The 19,398-nt window shown below is 35.8% G+C and overlaps 1 protein-coding gene across 3 annotated transcripts in view; it reads left to right on the forward strand.

Annotated features, from left to right (window-relative positions):
- PCSK5 (proprotein convertase subtilisin/kexin type 5) overlaps positions 1-19,398 on the forward strand; it is a 441,103-nt gene that overhangs the window by 200,350 nt on the left and 221,355 nt on the right. The window lies entirely within an intron of this gene.

Here is a 19,398-nt window from a genome sequence, read left to right on the forward strand (position 1 = left end):
AAAAGCATAGTTGTTCCTAGTGACACTAAAATCTAATTTTTGTGTTATACTGATTCCAGCATTCTTTTTTTCCTCTTAAAAAAAAGAAATTTTTTATTCAACATAGCAACATACAGACACAAACATTCTTACCATATGCTCATTCCATTCTTGATATATAATCAATAACTCACATTATCATCACATAGTTATATATTCATCATCATAATCATTTCTTAGAACACTTGCATCAATTCAGTAAAAGAAATAAAAAGAAAACAGAAAAAAATTCATAAAGGCCATATCCCTTAACCCTTCCTGTCATTGATCACTAGCATTTCAATGTACTAGATTTATTTTAACATTTGTTCCCCCATTTATTTATTTATTTTTAATGCATATGTTTTACTAATCTGTCGAAAAGGTAGACAAAAGGAGCATCAGACACAAGGTTTTCACAGTCGTGCAATCACATTGCGAAAGCTATATCATTATACAATCATCTTCAAGAAACATGGCTACTGGAACACAGCTCTACATTTTCAGGCAGTTCCCTCCAGCCTCTCCATTACACCTTAACTAAAAAGGTGATCTCTACTTAATGCGTAAGAATAACCTCCAAGGATAACCTCTCTACTCTATTTGGTATCTCTGAGCCATTGACACTTTATTTTATCTCATTTTGCTCTTTCCCTTTTTGGTCAAGAAGGTTTTCTCAATCCCTTGATGTTGAGTCCCAGCTCATCCTAAGATTTCTATCCCACGTTGCCAGGAAGGTCCACACCCCTGGGAGTCATGGCCCACGTAGAGAGGAGGAGGGCGGTGAGTTTGTTTGTGTTGGCTGAGAAAGAGAGTCCTCATGAGAGAAAAGTAAATAAGAGAATAGAAATGACAGATTGAAAAACATGTCATTTCACTAACAAATAAGATTTTTTCATCCAGATGTCTACAAGTCAGTTATGGCATTGAGGTGTCAAAATTCCAGGCAATGAATTCATAGTGAAATAGACTGTGATACCTAGAATAGAACTTGCAATACAAAAAAGACATTTTAGATTTGGAAGATTAGATCATTTCTTACCATCTTTGATCACGTTTTCTCTATTCATGATGATTTTGATCTCTCTATTCATGATGATTCTGAATCTTTCTGAGTAACCATATATGTGACTAAGATGAAGTAAAGTTCCCTGCTCTTTGCATATCCCAGAAAAACAAGAATCCTGCAAACCATGCTAGCATCATTCCTAACCATAAAGATCGTAGCAAATCTGACTAAATATGGGACCTATTATAGACCCTCTGTGAGAAACTAAAGAATCTTCTTGCCTTCCACCCCAGTTAAGTGTGGACACAATGCATAAAATTGCATAAAGGTAAAATAAAAAATAAAGTGATTAAAAAAAAACAAACAAATAGCAGTCAGCCTTCATTGAAAGCTTACTCTGTGCCAAATACTGAGCTATGCCAGGTTTTCCCATTTAATCCTCAAAGGAGCACTATGAAATAAGCATTATTGCCATATTTCAGATGTGGGAAGTAAGGCTCAGAAATTCATTCAGGTAGTCGGTGATAGATCTGGAATTTAACTGAAGGCAATCTGACCCCAGAGCCCACCGTCACACCCCATCGGCTTGCTATTTTAAAAGCTTTAACAAGGCCTGGTTAATCACAAATGGGTCCTGTGAGCTGTAAAGGCCGTATGTTCAGAGAAAGGAGATGAAATTTGGGACAGGGATAATTTATGAAGACCAGAGATAAAGGAGAGTTTAAGCTATACTTTGAAGATTCTTTTTCTCAACTTTAGTGTGCCCGTGGTCACATGGATCTTGTTAAAAAATGAAGATTTGGAAACCTTCACGATAATTCAGGAATTTTTTTGCATATGGTGCAAGGATCATAGTGAATATGCTGCAGGGACCTCAGGACTAAGAACAATGCTTGGCACTTAGTAATCGGGTAATTTGTATTATGCATGAATGAGTGAATGGAAAGAAGGAACTCTCCCTAAAACTACTCAAAAGTATGGGTAGGTATCTGTAATTAGTGGGGAATAGGGCCGAAAGGTTTAATCTTTAAATATTAATTGATTCATTTGAGAAATACTGAGTCATGGTCAAGTACAATAATTTTTTTAATTTATTTTACAATGGACATTTTTCATGTCTCTGTAATTGCAGTGTATCTTGCAGTCATAGTTACAATCTTTGGCATCCTGGTTTTGATGCAATTCTGTAAGTGTCTGGTGAAATAGACTGTGGAATATGTTAAGAACCAGAATACATCTATGAACAAAGATGCATGGTCCATGCCGGAGCTACCAGGTATATTTGGGCAGGCTGAATACAACTGTTCAGCGCATTCACTCCAGTTAAAGGAGGCACAGATTTAGCATCATCACCTGTGATACTAAGTGCTATCATGGAAAAACCAAACTAAAGCATGCTATCATAATGGAAGGGGGCAGTGGTGTATGGCTAGGAGAAGATAAGTAATGGAAATCCTTTGGATAAGGCAAGTCCATCTGTAAGTAGGTAGCATTTTTGCTGAGACCTGAAGCATAAAAGTGATATAGTTTGTACTTTTTAAAATTTTTTTTAATTGTATAATATAACAAAAGTACAAAGCAAAGATAAAAAGAAAGCAAGTTAAAGAAAAAAAAGAGAAAAGGAAGCAATAATTTCCAAAGCGCTCTTCAACAATAATTACAGGACAGATCCCAGAGTTCATCATGGGCTACCATACTGTCGTCTCAGATTTTTCCTTCTAGCTGCTCCAGAACATTGGAATAATTTTTTTTTTATCATCATAATCGACTTTTTTTTTTTCTTTCTTGTGAAAAATAACACATATACAAAAAAAAAAACAGTAAATTTCAAAGCACAGTGGTTCTGTGTTTGGTATGGGTTACAATTCCACAATTTTAGGATTTTACTTCTAGCTTCTCTAAGATACTAGAGATTAAAAAAGATATCAGTAATCAGCATTCAGCAATCACACTCATTTGTTAAACCCTACCTTCTCTATATAACTCCCAGTTTTTGTGGGGATATTGTTTGATGGAAAAATTGACAAAGTTTCACCTTTTTCATCCCAGTGGTGCTTGCAAGCCTCATGGCCACATCCTAGATAATAGGAAGGCCAAATGAAAAGGAGGGATGTCTGACAGATCATCTTTTTTTTTTTTTTAATTCCCACAACAAATTTAGAAATATGCCTATAGAGGCTGAGGACTAGTTGGGCATCCCTGTAAATAATAATATTCAACCAAAGCATCAAAAATACAAGAAGTTGTTGCGTTTATAAAGGTCTCAGTAATAGCTGAAAAAACTCCATACATAATCCAAGGATGTTGGAAGAAGGAGAGAGGAGTTGAGGGAAATTTAAGATAGGGATATGTGTTTTCTTCATTACTCTAAGAGGAGGAGCCTTGTTGTTATTTAGTTTTGGAAACCTTTGTAAACCACTTGAAAGAATGTTGTAGAGAGATTCCTAGAGAGGTATGTTTCGGGAGTGATCGTATTCGTCATGCTGGATTCCTACTCATTGCCCTGAATTTTAGGTGCCGTTGGAGTTGACATCTAATAGCCTCCTTTGCCATAGTAGATATTCAATGTCATGATTTTCCTTGTGCTAAAGCTCTCAGTTAGGTGGGATCCCATACCAGGAATATAACAGCCTAAAGTAATTGTCAGCAGTTTGTAGGTAGAATCATAGCATTGGGAGGCTGGCCAGGGACCATTTGGTCTGTAGGATGCTATTCAGTCAGAGTTCAAGGATTGCCAGAGGAGAATAATAATAATGATAACACAATGTAGATTATTTTTAAAGATATTTTTTCTTTTATTTTTTAATTTTAAATTATATTATAAACTATTTTGGTATAAGATTTTCTTAGAAGTATGAAATGATGCTTTCCTTATTGGGCAAAATTGAAAGTTACCAATCTTAACATTGATTCTCAAATTTAAAAACTATGTGTCAAAAAATAAGATGGTTTGATTCCCGGTGCCTGCCCATGCCAAAAGAAAAACAATAAACAAACTATGTGCCAATCTTTGAAATTCAGAAGTTAGAGAGCATTTTTCATCAAGTGGTACTTGTACCACTGTTACTATTTGCCACCAGTTTCTTGGAAGCAGATAAATATTTTAATGCTGTAAGATTCAAGAAAAGCATTTCCATAGCCACCAATATACTAGCAAATGAGCCATGTAAAACCAAATAGATTTTATCACCAAAATAATACATGCTCTTTGTAAAAAAGAATATAAAGCATGCAGAAAAATATATGAAAAAATTGAAAGCCTCCCTACGCAATCAACTTTCAGAGGCTGGTTTATGCTTGAGTAGAGCAGTATCTCCAAAATACTATGATGCTAGTGAATTTGATTCCATATATCCGTAATATATTTTTAATATATCTAATGGGAGAAATCTTTCATATTTCATTATCTTCAGTCTGCAATGTTGCTTTCCTTTCAGATCCTGTTGTTCTCCCCTCACCCCTGTAACTTTTTAATAAAATTTTTTTTACCAAAAAATGCTTTATCTAACCTATAGTTAAGGAAAATTAGATTGAACAAGGTTTCAGGATTGTGTGGTTGCTTGACTGCACTCGGTGGAAATTGTTCGGTGTTGAGGAATCCCTAAATTATAATGATTAATACTCAAATTGAATTTCAAAAATATGTTTTAAGGTGGGCAACGGTGGCTCAGTGGCAGAGTTCTCACATGCCATGCCAGAGACCTGGGTTCAATTCCCGATGCCTGCCAATGTAAAAAAAAAAAAAAATGTGTTTTAAAATCTCTCAAGAGAGGAAAATAATAGCATGAATCCTTTGAAAATCATTTAATATTCTTCTTCACTTTTAAATCATTACCAAATGTATGTGTCCTTTGTGAAATTATTCAGCTAGATAGTCATGTCTGATCTTTTAGTACCTCCAGACCAATCTTATGTCTGCTGATGACAGCAGCGTAGGCTTTCCCACTGAAATGTGCCCAGATACACATGTATCAGGGGAATTTCTGCACCTTAGAGTAAACCATGAACCCCAGTTAAGAACCTTTGGTTTAGAAAGTCCTATCTCAAAATCTTCTCATTACTGACTTACATTTCATCTTTTCATTTTTCACCATTAATCTTTAACCAACAGAATTTAGTTTGGTGTCCAATGTGAGGCTCAAAATTGGCTTTTCATAAAGATTCCATTTGCCTAATGTCATCTGTTAAGCAACTGTCTCCTCCAAAAACAATTTGCTTTACTTCATTGTCACATTTCTGAAGCTCTCTTAGAGTTTTCTGTTCTATTCCATTATTCTGTCATGTAAAAGAACATTATATTGTCACTGTTCTTTTTTAGCATTTTCTTAAACTTTTTTATTAGAATGCTTGTAGATTTACGGAAAAATCATACAGAAAGTACACAGTTCCCAAATACCCCCACATATACACAGTTTCCCTTATTACTTAACATTTTGCATTAGTGTGATACCTTTGTTGCAACTGATGAGTCGATATTATTATCATTATTAGCTAGAGCTCATAGTTTACATTAGGGTTTACTCTTTATTATTCAGTTATAAAAAAGGATGACGATCCTGATTTTTTTCTGGATTTTTAAATCTTTTTTTTCACCATCCATTTACATTTACTTTTCTTCTAAATGTTCTTCATCATACCCATGAAGGAGCTTTGAAAACTTTTGTTAGGAATGGATTTGTGTATTTTCTCACTATTTTTTGAGATTATTATATAGCTTCTCATACTAGATGTGTTTATGTGATTTTTAGAATAAGAGCTACCATAATATTACTCTCAGGTTATATTTACAGATTACATCTAGTTCTTTAATGTGCTACGGGTTTAGTTTTTAAAATATTTTCTTTGCACCTTAGAGTTTATTTTCCGGAGTGAGATTAATTTATATTTTCTTTCACTGAATAACAGGTGTGTGCATCTCTGAGGATGTGTGCACTTTATATTATTATGGATACTAATGTCAATTATGTATTTATGGCATATAATGGCATCTTCTGAAGTATTCTTTAGGGTTTATGTCATTTAATCCACACATATTGGGTAGATATCTGAAAAATACTTGCCCACAAAACCACAAATGGTAAATGGAAAGTCAGGTGTCATAGCCCCAGCTAATTTGAACTTGAAATTGACTCTCACTGTCAGTTTTGTCATCAAGTGACATTAAATATGCAAAATACATTGTAAAGATTCACAAATTTTGTATTTTCTCTAGAGATACTTAGAATCTCTGTCTTTATAAGTTTGGAAGAGAACATCTGGCCTCAAAGCCTTTTTGAGAGATAATTATTTGATAATTTTTTTTCAATTTCACTTTCATTTATATTCTCCAGAACCACGTCCCTTTCATCAACATTTCAAATTTACTAGTCAACGTTATATGTAATATTATCTAATACTATAAAAACCTTCTGTATTGGCTTTAGGATTGCCTTAATATTTGGAATTGATTTTGTTGATTAGGTTTTTCTATTATTATTTTTGTCAATGTCTTTAAAAGGACCAGTTCTTCAATAACATATCTTACCCTATTTCTATCTCCTGATGGTCTCTGTTACCAAGGAAATATTCCAAGTTTATTCACTAATGTCAGTTCATATCAGTGAGACCATACAGTATTTGTCCTTTTGTTTTTGGCTAATCTCACTCAGCATAATGTCCTTCAGGTTCATCCATGTTGTTACATACTTCATAACTTTATTCTGTCTTACAGCTGCATAATATTCCATCTTATGTAAATGTCACAGTTTGTTTAGCCAACTGTCTGTTGATGGACATTTTGGCTGTTTCCATCTCTTGGTAATTGTAAATAATGCTGCTATAAACATTGGTGTGCAAATGTCCGTTTGTGTCCTTGCCCTTATGTCCTTTGAGTAGAAATAGCATACAGATGGGTCCTGTTTTTTAACTCATTCTGCCAGAATGTCTTCTGATTGGAGAGTTTAATCCAGTAACATTGAGTGTTATTACTACACAGGTAGTACTTTCTTCTACCATTTTGCCTTTTGGATTTTATATGTCATATCTAATTTTCCTTCTTTTTACCCTTACTCATAGTCTTCCTTTCTACCCTCTTCTCCACACCTCTCTCTTCTGTCTTTTCATATCTGTCTCTAGTGCTCCCTTTAGTATTTCTTGCAGAACTGATCTCTTGGTTACAAATTCTCCAGTGATTTTTTTGTCTGAAAATGTTTTAATTTCTCTCTCACTGTTGAAGGACAATTTTGCTGGATATAGAATTCTTGGTTGGCAGTTTTTCTCTTTTAATAATTTAAATATATCATCCCACTGTCTTCTCACTTCCATGGTTTCTGCTGAGAAATCTACGCATATTCTTATTGGGCTTCCCTTGTATGTGATGGATTGCTTTTCTCTTGCTGCTTTCAAGATTCTCTCTTTCTCTTTGACCTCTGGCATTCTGATTAGTAAATGTCTTGGAGTACGTCTATTTGGATGTATTCTCTTTGGGGTAAGCTGCACTTCTTGGATCTGAAATTTTAAGTCCTTCATAAGAGTTGGGAAATTTTCAGTGATAATTTCCTCCATTAGTTTTTCTCCTCCTTTTCCCTTCTCTTCTCCTTCTGGGACACCCACAACATGTATATTCATGTGCTTCATATTGTCATTCAATTCCCTGAGTCCCTGCTCATATTTTTCCATTTTTTTCCTTATATTTTCTTTTTCTTGTCAGATGTCAGATGTTCCATCCTCCCATGTCTGAATTCCTTGAGGGAGGGATTTCCCTTCCCCCTGGGGAAGGCACAGGCTCCAGACAAACCCTCAAACGAGCTTGTTTCTGCCTATGCCTGGGGCAGTTGCAGCCTGAGAAGCCCTGCCACTGTATCCAAAGGCAGTCAAGGCTTTGTAGAAACACAGCCACAAAAACCTCTGTTTCCTTTTTTTTTCTTTTTCCATCAGCCCTACCCCATTGGCACTGGGGTAAAAATGAGTGACCTCCATTTTGGCCAGGTTCACCTGATCTGGGGGCCTATTTTTAGTAGTCAGAATTTGTTAATTAATTCCACAATTGGCATTTGGTGGGGCTCAGCCCCTGCTGCTGGTAAAGTCTCTTTTCTTTCTCCTCTGGGAAGCAGCCTGTGGGGGAGGGGCACCGGCTGCTGTGGCTTGGGGAACTCATGGTTCTGTGGGGGCTCACAGCTGGTCCAGCTGGTCCAAATTGGCTTATGCTGTGTGTCCATCACTGACATGGCCCCAGGAGCTGTTCTGTACTTTTTCTGGTTATCTAGTTTTGTTCTGGAGGATGAACTAAAATTCACACATTGCTAAGCCACCATGTTGGCCCGGAAGTTCTTGAGTCATTCTTTGTTCTATTGTGACTCTTACTGGTTGAAGCATGGTTCATTTATTTTTCCTTTTCATTAATAAAAGCCTTTAAATATATAAATGTACCTTTGAACATACCTTTGACTGAATCTTAAATTTTGCTACATTTTGTTCTGATTGTCATTGTTTTATAATGATTTTTGTATTCCTCTTTGATGGAATGGTAGTTGAGAATTGTACTTTCAAATGTTTAACAAGCTTAGTTATTGAGATTTTTTTATTGACTTTTTCACAGCATTGTGATTTGATTAAAGGATCAGATAATCACACTATGGTTTGTGAGGTATTGTTTTTCTTTGGTCACTAGTTGAAATTTCCTTTTGACCCAGAATATCTTCTCCTTTTCTTTCAGAGCTCTTAAAATGATTTATGAATTCTTGGAAAAAAGTTAGTCTTTGTACAACACCTTTTAATAAGTACTTTTATAACAATTATATAAACAAATTCTCCATATTCTTTCTCATGAAATAAATGGATTAAATTATCTGAATTCTACAAAGGTTCTATCAGTTACTCCTTTTTTTCTTAAAGTCTTTGATTCACACATTTCAATGTACAAATTTTATGCTATTTAGTTATTCTCTGTAGACCGTACCATGTTTTTCAAGTAAATTGAACTCATTTGTCCCTTTAGTGCTTTGTTTTTTTGTTTGTTTGTTTGTTTTGGTCTACAATGGTATGTCACTAATTTTGCCATCCTTTTTTTTTCTGTGTGCTTCATGGAAAACTCTATTCTTTAATTTTTAGTTTTTATGTTTCATTGTTTTGGGTAGTTGTAGAATAAGCAAAGCTGATTTTTTAAAAATAAATATATATTATAACAAAGAAATTATTATTCTTTGCTCTGTAAATCTTTAGATTATGTTTATTTCACTGCCCCTACCCATTTCTCCATCTTTAATACCATAATCTGGATTTATGGGACTCTATTTTCATTAATCTTCTGTGATCACTTTTCTTTATTTCTCCAGAGAATTCTCCTTAAACAATAATTCTGTGCTTAATTTGATTTAGAGTTCATTGTTGGGTCTTTTGTATCAACTACTACACATTTTAGGATTTTTCATATTGACTTACTTATTCATCAGCTAAAATAAATCCTTAAATTGTTTTGTATTAGTTTTCAGAGTGTTTGTTTGTAGTAGAATAGGTTGGTATATTTTCTCAGTCTTACAAATATGTATCTTCTGCATTCACTCATGGACAGTTACTTAGTATAAAATTCTTCAGTCCATTCCCTTTCATAGCTTTAACTGTTCTTTCATTATCTTCTGAAATTCGTTTTATGGTGAAAGTTTTAAACCAGGAATCCTATGTTGTTATTGCTGTTGTCTTAATTTCTGAACCGAAACTTTTAGGATGTTTTTATTATATATGTAAAGAAATGTTGTTTTAAAGATGAGTCGAAGGGATGAACTCTTTTCATTGATTTTTCCTGGAATGTGTTGAATCCTGTTAGTCAGCCTCAGATATCTTTAATCAAGCCTGACTTTGATTCCTGCAAAGTCCACTATGGGGCTTCAGAACTTGGATCCTGAGTCTGAGACACCTGGATTTCAAGTCCTTCTTCTGTTTCGTATTAGTTATGTGACCATTGACACATCATTTAACCTTCTGAAGCCTTAGTTTCCACATCTGTAAAAAGGAAATAATAATATTATATGATCAGGTTGTTTTGTGTGCATTAAGCGATGTGATATGTGAAAAGCGCCCTGTAGAGCCTCAGTAAATATTCCTCTTCAGGGAAAATTTCCTCTTCAGGGAAAGACAAAGCTGGAATTCTTATGTTGGATTTCTGTTTCTGTCCTGCGTATCTATCATCTTGTCTTTCCTTGTCATCTCTTCATTATTTTATACCTTAAAGATATGTGGGGTATGTGGGAAGTGCTCACATTTGTACTCTACATTATTTATTCCATTTTCCATAATATGAGTTCTACAATATCCATATAAATAATAATTCATTCCCTCCAGTGCAAATTTTGCTTTTGCTCATAGCACTTAATACTCCTGTTATCTTTCCTAATCCCTCTTGGCTCTGTTTTCCAACATCTCCATTTGTTTTATCTATGTACATTGGCTTTTATATTATGTTCTTTTCAACTTCCACAATCTAGATTGGAAATGCCTATCATTCTCTAAAATCTAAGAACTCATTTTCAGAGTTTTGTGTTCTTCTTGTACTACCTGAAAATAGTGTCCCCCCTTTTTTTTCTGCACTATTTTTTTCTATAAGCCACATATGTTTTTTTTCTTTTTTTCTTCTCTGGTTGCTTCTCTTCCTTTTTCCTTGTCCTTCCTATTCTTCTCTAACCTTTCTTTTCCCTTCACTTTCTTTTCCTTCCTTTCTTTCTCCCTGCCTTCCTTTGTTTCCATTCTTTGCTTTTTAAAAAACAAAATTATTCTTTGAGAATCTCTGCTTTCAGAACGTGATCCTGTCTCTTCACTGCTTAGCATCCAGCCTAGATATCCTCAAAACTTCAATTGAAGGATGGAATGATGGAAAAAAAACTCTTACCAGTTCCAAAATCCTGGCAGAGATTCTTCCGAAGTTAGTATTCTGGGTGGAAATAGAGTTCTTTCCTACCGCTTCTACAAAGACCGGGTGCAGAACTGCCCATCTCTACAAGCAGTGCTAACCTGGCTCTTCCACCCTGACCCCTCCTCTAGTTCAGAGAAACTGTAGTGGAGTGGCTGAGAACTGAGACAGTGAAATCAGCATGCTTGATTAGCAAGACCTTTTGCTAATCTTGCAACTCTGAAGAAGATCATTAAGCTTTCTATGCTTTGATGTACTTAATTTGGAAATTAAAAAAAATAGCACCTTCTCACAGGGTTGTTGTGAAGAATAAATGAAATTATGAATAAAAAGTGCTTTTCACAGCGTGGCTGGCACACAGTGAATACTCAATAAATGCTATCTACTACTTTGTACTTTCAGAGATACCTCTTTTGGGAATCATATTTAATGGCACAAAAGAGTAGCTTCTACAAGAAATCCACAATTAGGCAGTCACGATGTTGGTCCAGAAGTTCAAAGCTACCAAAGCCAAAGTTTATGTTACTCTTGGTTTTTACCTAATGGCTGCTGCAGCTCCAGCCATCACATCTACATTCCTGATAAAAGGAGGAAAGAAAGAATAAAACAGGATTAGACAGTGCCTATAGCAGGAGAGCAAATGCTTTCTCAGCAATCCCCAGATGACTCCAACTTATATCTTATTAAACAGAACTCTGTCTTATGTGCACACCTCACTATAAAGAAGTATAGGAAGACACAATTTTGGCATCCCAATATCTGCAGTAGAAGATAATAAGAAAGAAAGTCAGAATTTACCCTCTTGTTCCTGCCATAGTTTCTGGAGATTGAGCTTCTGGGTATAGTGAAAGGAATGATAATCATAGTTAACTTGAACTGCCTTGAGAGAGGGGGAGAAAAAAAGAGTACTTGTGTTCTACAGAATTATGTGCTGAGTATTTTGACTTATGAATACATGCATCTTTAGTTTAAGAGACAGACAGGGAAATAGGATGAGGTTTCTTTGTCTTTTATGACTCCCCTCACCCCTTCACACTTTTATTTTATGACAAGCCAGCTTTGTTTTCTTAATGTAAAGTACAGGAAAGTTCAAAATTATTTTTCTTATTCCAATCACATCAGCCATGGGGTTCTTAGAAAGATGTTTTTGTAATAGAATTTTTGATATGTGCATACGTGTGCGCGTGTGTGTGTGTGTGTGTGTGTGTGTGTGGTGTGTGCACAAGTTTAATAGTTTTTGTCACCATAGTATCTATACGAAATTTATAGAGACTTGTAGAACTTAACATAGTAAACCATAAGTTCCTAAAATAAACACAAATTCTAGAATCCAAAATGCTTGGGAATTTTCATTAAAATTTAAAATTAAAGCTGAATATTAAAAAAAAATCCTCATGTAAAAATATACTTCTTCAATGAGCATGTAAAGAAGTGTCATTTTAATCCTTTGTATTTAACAGGAAAAAAAAATGATGGGAGAAAAGGCTGTAAAGTAATTTAAGATGATAAGAATAACAGATACTGCCAACTATTTTTGTCACCCGTCGTAGGTATACCTGCTCGATTTTGATGTGAGGACCCTGCAAATGCCTGCCCTGTGTAGAAAAGGATCAACAGCACTTCATTCTGGCAGTTGAGTTAGGCAAATAACTGTACTTGCGGCCCACATTCCAATATTTGGCACTCTAGTAACAAACCAAATAATATTTCACCCTCTACATGATATCAGTGACTAATTATCAATACAGAACTTCCTACAAATAGAGGGAAAGGATTTGTTACAATTTCAGTGGTTTCAAAAGATTCATACACCGGTACACAACACATCCCCTTCAAGCCCCCAAGTCACCTTGCCACCTACCCCAGTGGTTTGTTAAATCCAGATCTTTTGACAGATCTTAGTAGCATTGTTATTTCACTAAGCAGAAATATACTAAAGTGCTGGTAATGTTATTTTGCTCATCGGTTATAGAACTAAAAATTATATTATTAAAATCAAAGAACATCAAAGAAAACTTAGCTTAATGGAATGGTGATGTCAATGCTAGTGAATTTCAGAAAGTGGTGTTACCAGACAAAGGCAGTGGATTCTTTTACCCAATGTGCTCAAATGTCCAGTTCCTGAGACACCAGGGTTTATTTCAAAGAGAGAGTTTATTGCTTGGTGTGAAGAAGAGCTGATGGCCTGTTGGCCCAAGCTGTCTCCCCTAACTGCAACACTTCTGATAGTTTTATAGCATTAAAAGAATGGAAGTTTTAGAATAATGAGCATGATGGCCCCAGATGGTGTAATTAGAAGAGATTTAATTATTGAGCATGCACAACAGATTGATTACATGCTTAGTCACAGAATGTATATAAGAAAACCGTGCGTGGCCTTAATATGATGATGGGTGTGAATCTTAGTATTTTAATGAGGTATAGGTGACTTATAGGTTAAAGTCTAAGCTACTCTGCATGTCAGGTGGGCCCATTTTGGTTAGATCCACAGCTTCTGTTATCAAGGTAGCTCTGGAATTGGGGGGATTAGTTCTGGGCTGGCCCAAGGCCCTTCATTAATAAACATTAGAGGCTATCTTTAGTGATCATAAGGTGCCAAAGTTGAAAAACGGGATAAAATAGGTACAGTTGAGGGTCAGGCACAAGGTTTTACAATCTCAAAGACACAAGATAAAGGCTATCCAATCATTATCAGAGATCAAGGCAGTTGGGTCACAGTTCAAAGATATCAGGTATTTCCCTCTGTCTACTCCAATACACTAGAAAGCAAAAACAAATATCTATATAATGATTCAGCCACCACAATCATTCCTTAAATCCTAATTTCTCAGTTACCATGGTCCATCTGAATTCTTTTGATATGCCAGGTTCATGTGTATTTGTTACATCAAATTTCGCAAACAACCTGCAGAGTAAATGTCTGCACCTCCATGTTACAATTGAGGAAAACAAGTCCAGGAGGCTGAGTAAATTATCTGTTGTCACAGAACTATTAAGTAGCACATCATGATTTAACCTCCAGGTCTTCCTGACTCCAAAGTATAGTTTACACCGTTCGGATGCGATTAGAGAATGTGTTTACTATTCTTCTGAGACCAGACTTAATGAATAGTAGAAGTAGCGGGAGTGGCAATGTCTTCCCGCAGAATCAGGTCATGTAGCCCAGAATTGCATTATTTATTTATGCCAAATGCCAGTGTGGCTTAAAAAATGAGATGAAAAGGGGAAGTCAACCTTGTACTTCAGTTTCGGAGATTTTGGTCTCCCACAGTCTTTCAGGGAATAAGTTTTGAGAGGAAACTCAGGTTCTATCACATTTGTTTACTGCGGAAGATTTAAACCTGGCAACAAAAATTCAAGGGCAGACCGAGATTCCAGGTTGTGGACTGACTAAAGAGAGACCTTTAGAATGTACAGTCTCAGCATAGTGTTGTAGGAGGGCATGGCATGGACAAAGAGAGCCCTGGAAAGCTTCGTTATTGTGAGTTGATTTCAAATCCACATGATCTCATATTAGTGAGCCTCCATCTGCCCATTCCTCAAGTTTCGTTCTTTATTTAGCAAAGTATTTCAAGGACGTGATTATTGAGCTTGTAAACAAAATATCAATTGTTGAGCTTGTAAACAAAATATCAGTGTTGATTAAGGCAGCAGAAATCTCTTAGGCATAATAACAAATATCTGTGGTGAGAATCCAGGATTTATTTTTAAAAAAAGGCATTGCAATTAACATGATCGAATTTTTTTATATATATTAGGGGTTATCTTTCCTCAAGTGTATTTGAAAACAAAATTTCTTTACCTTTTGTTAGACAAAAGTTAGGGAATCAGTGGTTTCACAAGAGAGTGAAATTAAAATGTTACTTGGGTAGCTGTGAATCAATTTTGTTTTCTTTTATTTTTTCTCATTCTCATTTTAGTTTAGTTGTGAATGGCTCATAAATGAGTATCCATGTGCTAGCAATACAAGTTGAATTTTTTTATTTGAATTTAAATTTGGAGATATTATTAATTGTGCTTTCTGTTATTGGAACCCAATTTTAGGCCTGGAACTTTGGAATTAATGTAGAGCACAAAACAAAACAAACAAAGCCACCCCATTTGCGTTATACTCCTGCTCACAGTGGAACTGACATTCTGGTGATCCTTTCTGGTGCTTCAATACCTGGCAAAAGAAGATTGGTTTCCTTTGTTGGATGGTCTGTATTTTATTCTTGAACCGTCATTTGCATGCACTGGCTGCAGTCAGTTATGTTTTTACCAATCTCTGCAGGCTTTAAACATTTTGCCTCATTGTTGATGTTACAGCTCACAATGAATCCTTTGCTATCACTGCTGGGGTTTTTTTTCCTTAGCATCAGTACAGTGACATTAATTTTCTGGCTACTTGTCCCTATGTCTATTTCATACATTCTTAAAGAACATAAAAGGGGGCTTGTTTTGTTTTGGCCTGTTGTTGAATATTTAGCCAGTTGGATATTTGTCGGGTTGCTGATTGGTCATGCAATTTCCTCCTTGGTCTGGTCCACGTGACCTCTCATCATTGGATTAGATAGAATCACTCTTATTTAAAGAAGATTTAAAGGAGGCAGTTTTCATTATCTGGAATTGCTTTTATTGATAAATTCTCATTCTGTAATAAAATGTGTGTCCATTGTCCTCTTTTCAAGATCCCATGATGATAGGCCTTTTTGGGGATAGGGGGTGGGGGAAAGATAGTTCATTTTCTCTTGAATACGTCCGGGTCAGTCAATCACCCAAGATTTAAAATTGGTCCTTGTTTTTATGACCACCAAGTACATCTGCAGAATTATTTGCAAACACACATCTGCAGAATTATCTGGGAAAAGTGAGGTGAGACTTTTGTTTTTTATTTTTACTTGTATTTTTTTAGCTGAAGCTGTAACAGTTGTAGTAGAAACCCAGGAAGAAGCAATATACAAAATGTATCCCTTGGGATATGTCCTACTTCTTCTAAACCTAGTTTTGGGCCCATGGAATACTTTAAACTACTCAGAGCAAAAATATAATATGAATACCAGGTAATGACAGTGTCAATTATTCTGTTTTTACAGCTGGAAACTAGAAGTGTTTGGGGTGAGGTTCAGACTGGAGGAGATTTGCCTAACCAGGCTGTAAACTCCATCAGAATGTGACCATATTCAGGCAATGTGAAAATTCACAGTAACAGTGTTATGAAGCAGTACAGTCATATTATAATGTAGTAATGTGATGACATAGTGAAAAATATCATTTTTTTTAATAGCGTGATTTTCCTGTTGTTACATCTTTTTGTTTACCTTAGACAGAGTTAAAACCCAGAAGAAAATAGACTAACAAAACTCAGGAGTCTTCTGAAATCTGTGTTAAACAAAAATGAACCGAGTTGAGTCAGTGTGTATATAAAGACTAAGGAAAAATAGCTTTTATACACCATGCTTGACTCCCTGATCCAATTGTTAAAGAACTGCCTTACAACAATGTACGTGTGTCTGTGCTTCATCTTTGTGGATCCACATGGAGAGAACATTACATGGTGGGTTCACAGCATGGGTTCTGCAGTCAAGTCTGGCTAGTTTGAATTCCAACTCGGCCACCTACTACCTCTGGGGACTTGAGTTATCATATATAACTCAAAGCCTCAGTTTTGTCATCTGTGAAATAGGAATAACGCTATTACCTACAGTATATGATTTTCAAAATTACTTAATGATAATGGAAGTAAAATATACCGCATCAGCACAAACAAGTGCTCACTAAATATTGGTTAATATTACAGGAAAAGATTGCGCATATAGGACAACCCAGAAAATCACTTTCCTTTTTTCGTGTTGAAGGGTCATAGATTGCTAGCCAGGTCTTTGCAGACGTTTATAAAAGTTACCCTTTTAAGTGATGGTGTGATTTAAGGATAATTACTACAATTCAAGGAAGAATCGTGAGGATTCTGTGGTGCACTTGATTGTAGCATATTTAGAGGCAAACACCAGGCTCAGTGTTGAAATTGTTCTTTCTCTTGAGGTCAGGTAGATTTTTGGTTTCTCCATTGTTCCTTACTCCAAAGCTCTTGATGCTCTGTCTCCTGTTCTTGGAGGTGAGAAGGGTCCTGGTTTGCAAAGGCCAGTGGAGCACGGCCCAGTGGTATTTGGCAGAAGGGAAAAGTTTTAGGGGTCTTACATTGCTGCTGTGTCTGTGGAATTCCCAGCAAAGCACGCTCAACCTTCCTTTCTGCTTCCTGTCTATACATGGTTTACCATATCTTTGACAGTTTTCCTTAGTCTTCACTTCGACGTCAACCCTGGGAGCATAAATACAAATAGGAAGAAAAGTATGAATCAAACTTTTCCATAAATACAAGGGCTCTCAAAAACTAGCAACAACTAAAAAATAGTACCAATGAAAACTGACCCATGGCTGTAATTTTTCCTCACTTTCTTTGGGTGTAAGCCAGGCAATTTTGAAATTAAATCCAGTTCAAAGTTGGGGATTATAAAATGTCAGAGTAAGATGATGTGAATGCCTCCTTTCCTGGGATAGTTCCAATTTCCTGAAGATAATTTCTTCCTTCTAATTACACGCACTCCAAGAACTAGTTTTTGCAATTCAGCATTGAGAGCAAGTTACTTATTGCAGGTTTGAATGCAGGTTTCCTGACTGTGCCTGAATTCAGCTGCCTAAGGTACATGATAAATGTTCCCTGTTCTGTTATTAATTTTATTTTAATGGTGGGAAATCCATATCCCCAGGAGTCAGATCCCCATACTTGATATTTCTGAAGGAATCTTGCTTTGGTGACAGGTAACATGAGAAACGTGTTTCTTTTCCTCTTTTCCCTAAAGGGTAAGATTTTAAGATGTGAAACTTTTAACTATATGTTAGACGTTATTTTTTAAAACACTGGGTTTATCAGATCCAAATGCATGTTTTAGTATCTTGCTATTTACTCAAGGAAAAATTTTAAAATGTGTTTGTTCATTTGAGAGGAGTCGGCTCTACCATAAACAAGGGACTAGGGTGTCTTCCTGGACCGAACTTTGTTTGCTGTTGCTCTTGCGTCTCACCCAAATAACTAGAGTGGGAAGGAGAAAGGTCGTTCACACCACCTCACAGGCACAGCTAGAACAGCCTCTGAAGATTGTCACCCCTTGATTCATTGCCTAATTTTCCTGACATTAGTGCCTTGAGTATACTGAATTGTCACATGAATTCAATAATTATCAATCAGTAAAGGGCCAAATCTTGCTATAATTCTGGCATCATTGCTCACGTATTTTTTAATTTCTTATATTTGGATTGGAATTATGCTAGAGATCTTTTTGTGAAAGCAACTTTTCGCAATAGTCTAGGTCCAGTCTTACCCCTCTGAAAACTTTGAAAATAGCAGCGCTAACTCTGCTGAACACAAAGGTATCAGAACTTTTTAGTACTTTTCTTCTCTCCTCGTCTCCTTCATATTCAAGCTGCCAAAGAGCTGCAACTGATAATTTATCAAAATGTTGTAATATCTGCCACTTCTTAATCACTTATTATGTGCCATGCACGAGGGTACTTCGCATTACCTTAACTCATTATATTGCACAGCCCAATAGGTATTCGCATGCATATGCTAAGTGGAGAAACTGAGGCTGTGAGAAGGAGATGGCACATAGGTAGAAAATGGAGGAGCCAGATCTGATTGCTAGCCTCCTATTATTAGGCCACCCTCAAAAACAAGTATGTGGTGAGTGTGATGGTAAAAATGTAGTGTAAGGTAAAGCAAGGTACAAGCTCCATCAAAAAAAAAAAACGAATTAACTACAATTAAGGTTTTAGATTTCCCTATGCCTGGAATATATCTATGCCTAGCTTCATACATTTATGAGGGTGCAAGTCCAGGTAGGTAGGGAACAACTTTCTCCTCCAAATGTTTAACCCATCCTTTGCCAATACTTCTAAAGTGAGGTGACAGATGAGAAATAAAGGGGAAAAAAAAAAAACGCAAGCTATATAATAAGTACCAGATTTCTTAGTCAAGTTAAAGATTGCCATAGTTCACATTCGACACTGAATTGAATAAGTATCTTAATTTAGAATTTCATGCATGCAGTGCTTCTACTAAATACCATGTATACATATTCTTTAAAAGAGAACAAAAAACAGTCTATGTACCTGGATTTGTGTTCTGTGTGTTTGTGATTAGCAGTTTCCAGTGACTGTATCTCCTTTTCAGCATTTGTTTTTGTTCTTCAATGCCAGCAAGTCGTAATAAATTGATATTTTACTAACTTAATAGCTACCTATTTTAATTAAAGGATACTTCCATAGCCATCTGTGCTTTAAAACAGGGACTTGGTTTCAGGTGAGGCTTTTTCTGTATCCCCCATATTCAGGCAGAAGGCTAAACAATAGTCTTTGGTAAATTACAAATCAATTGCTTCACTATACAAATGAACACAAATGTTCCAGAGGGGTTCCATTTTGACTTTAGCGTGCTCTAATCTCCCAGTGATGA

This window comes from Tamandua tetradactyla, chromosome 2 (assembly GCF_023851605.1).
Source record: "Tamandua tetradactyla isolate mTamTet1 chromosome 2, mTamTet1.pri, whole genome shotgun sequence".
Taxonomy (NCBI): Eukaryota; Metazoa; Chordata; class Mammalia; order Pilosa; family Myrmecophagidae; genus Tamandua; species Tamandua tetradactyla.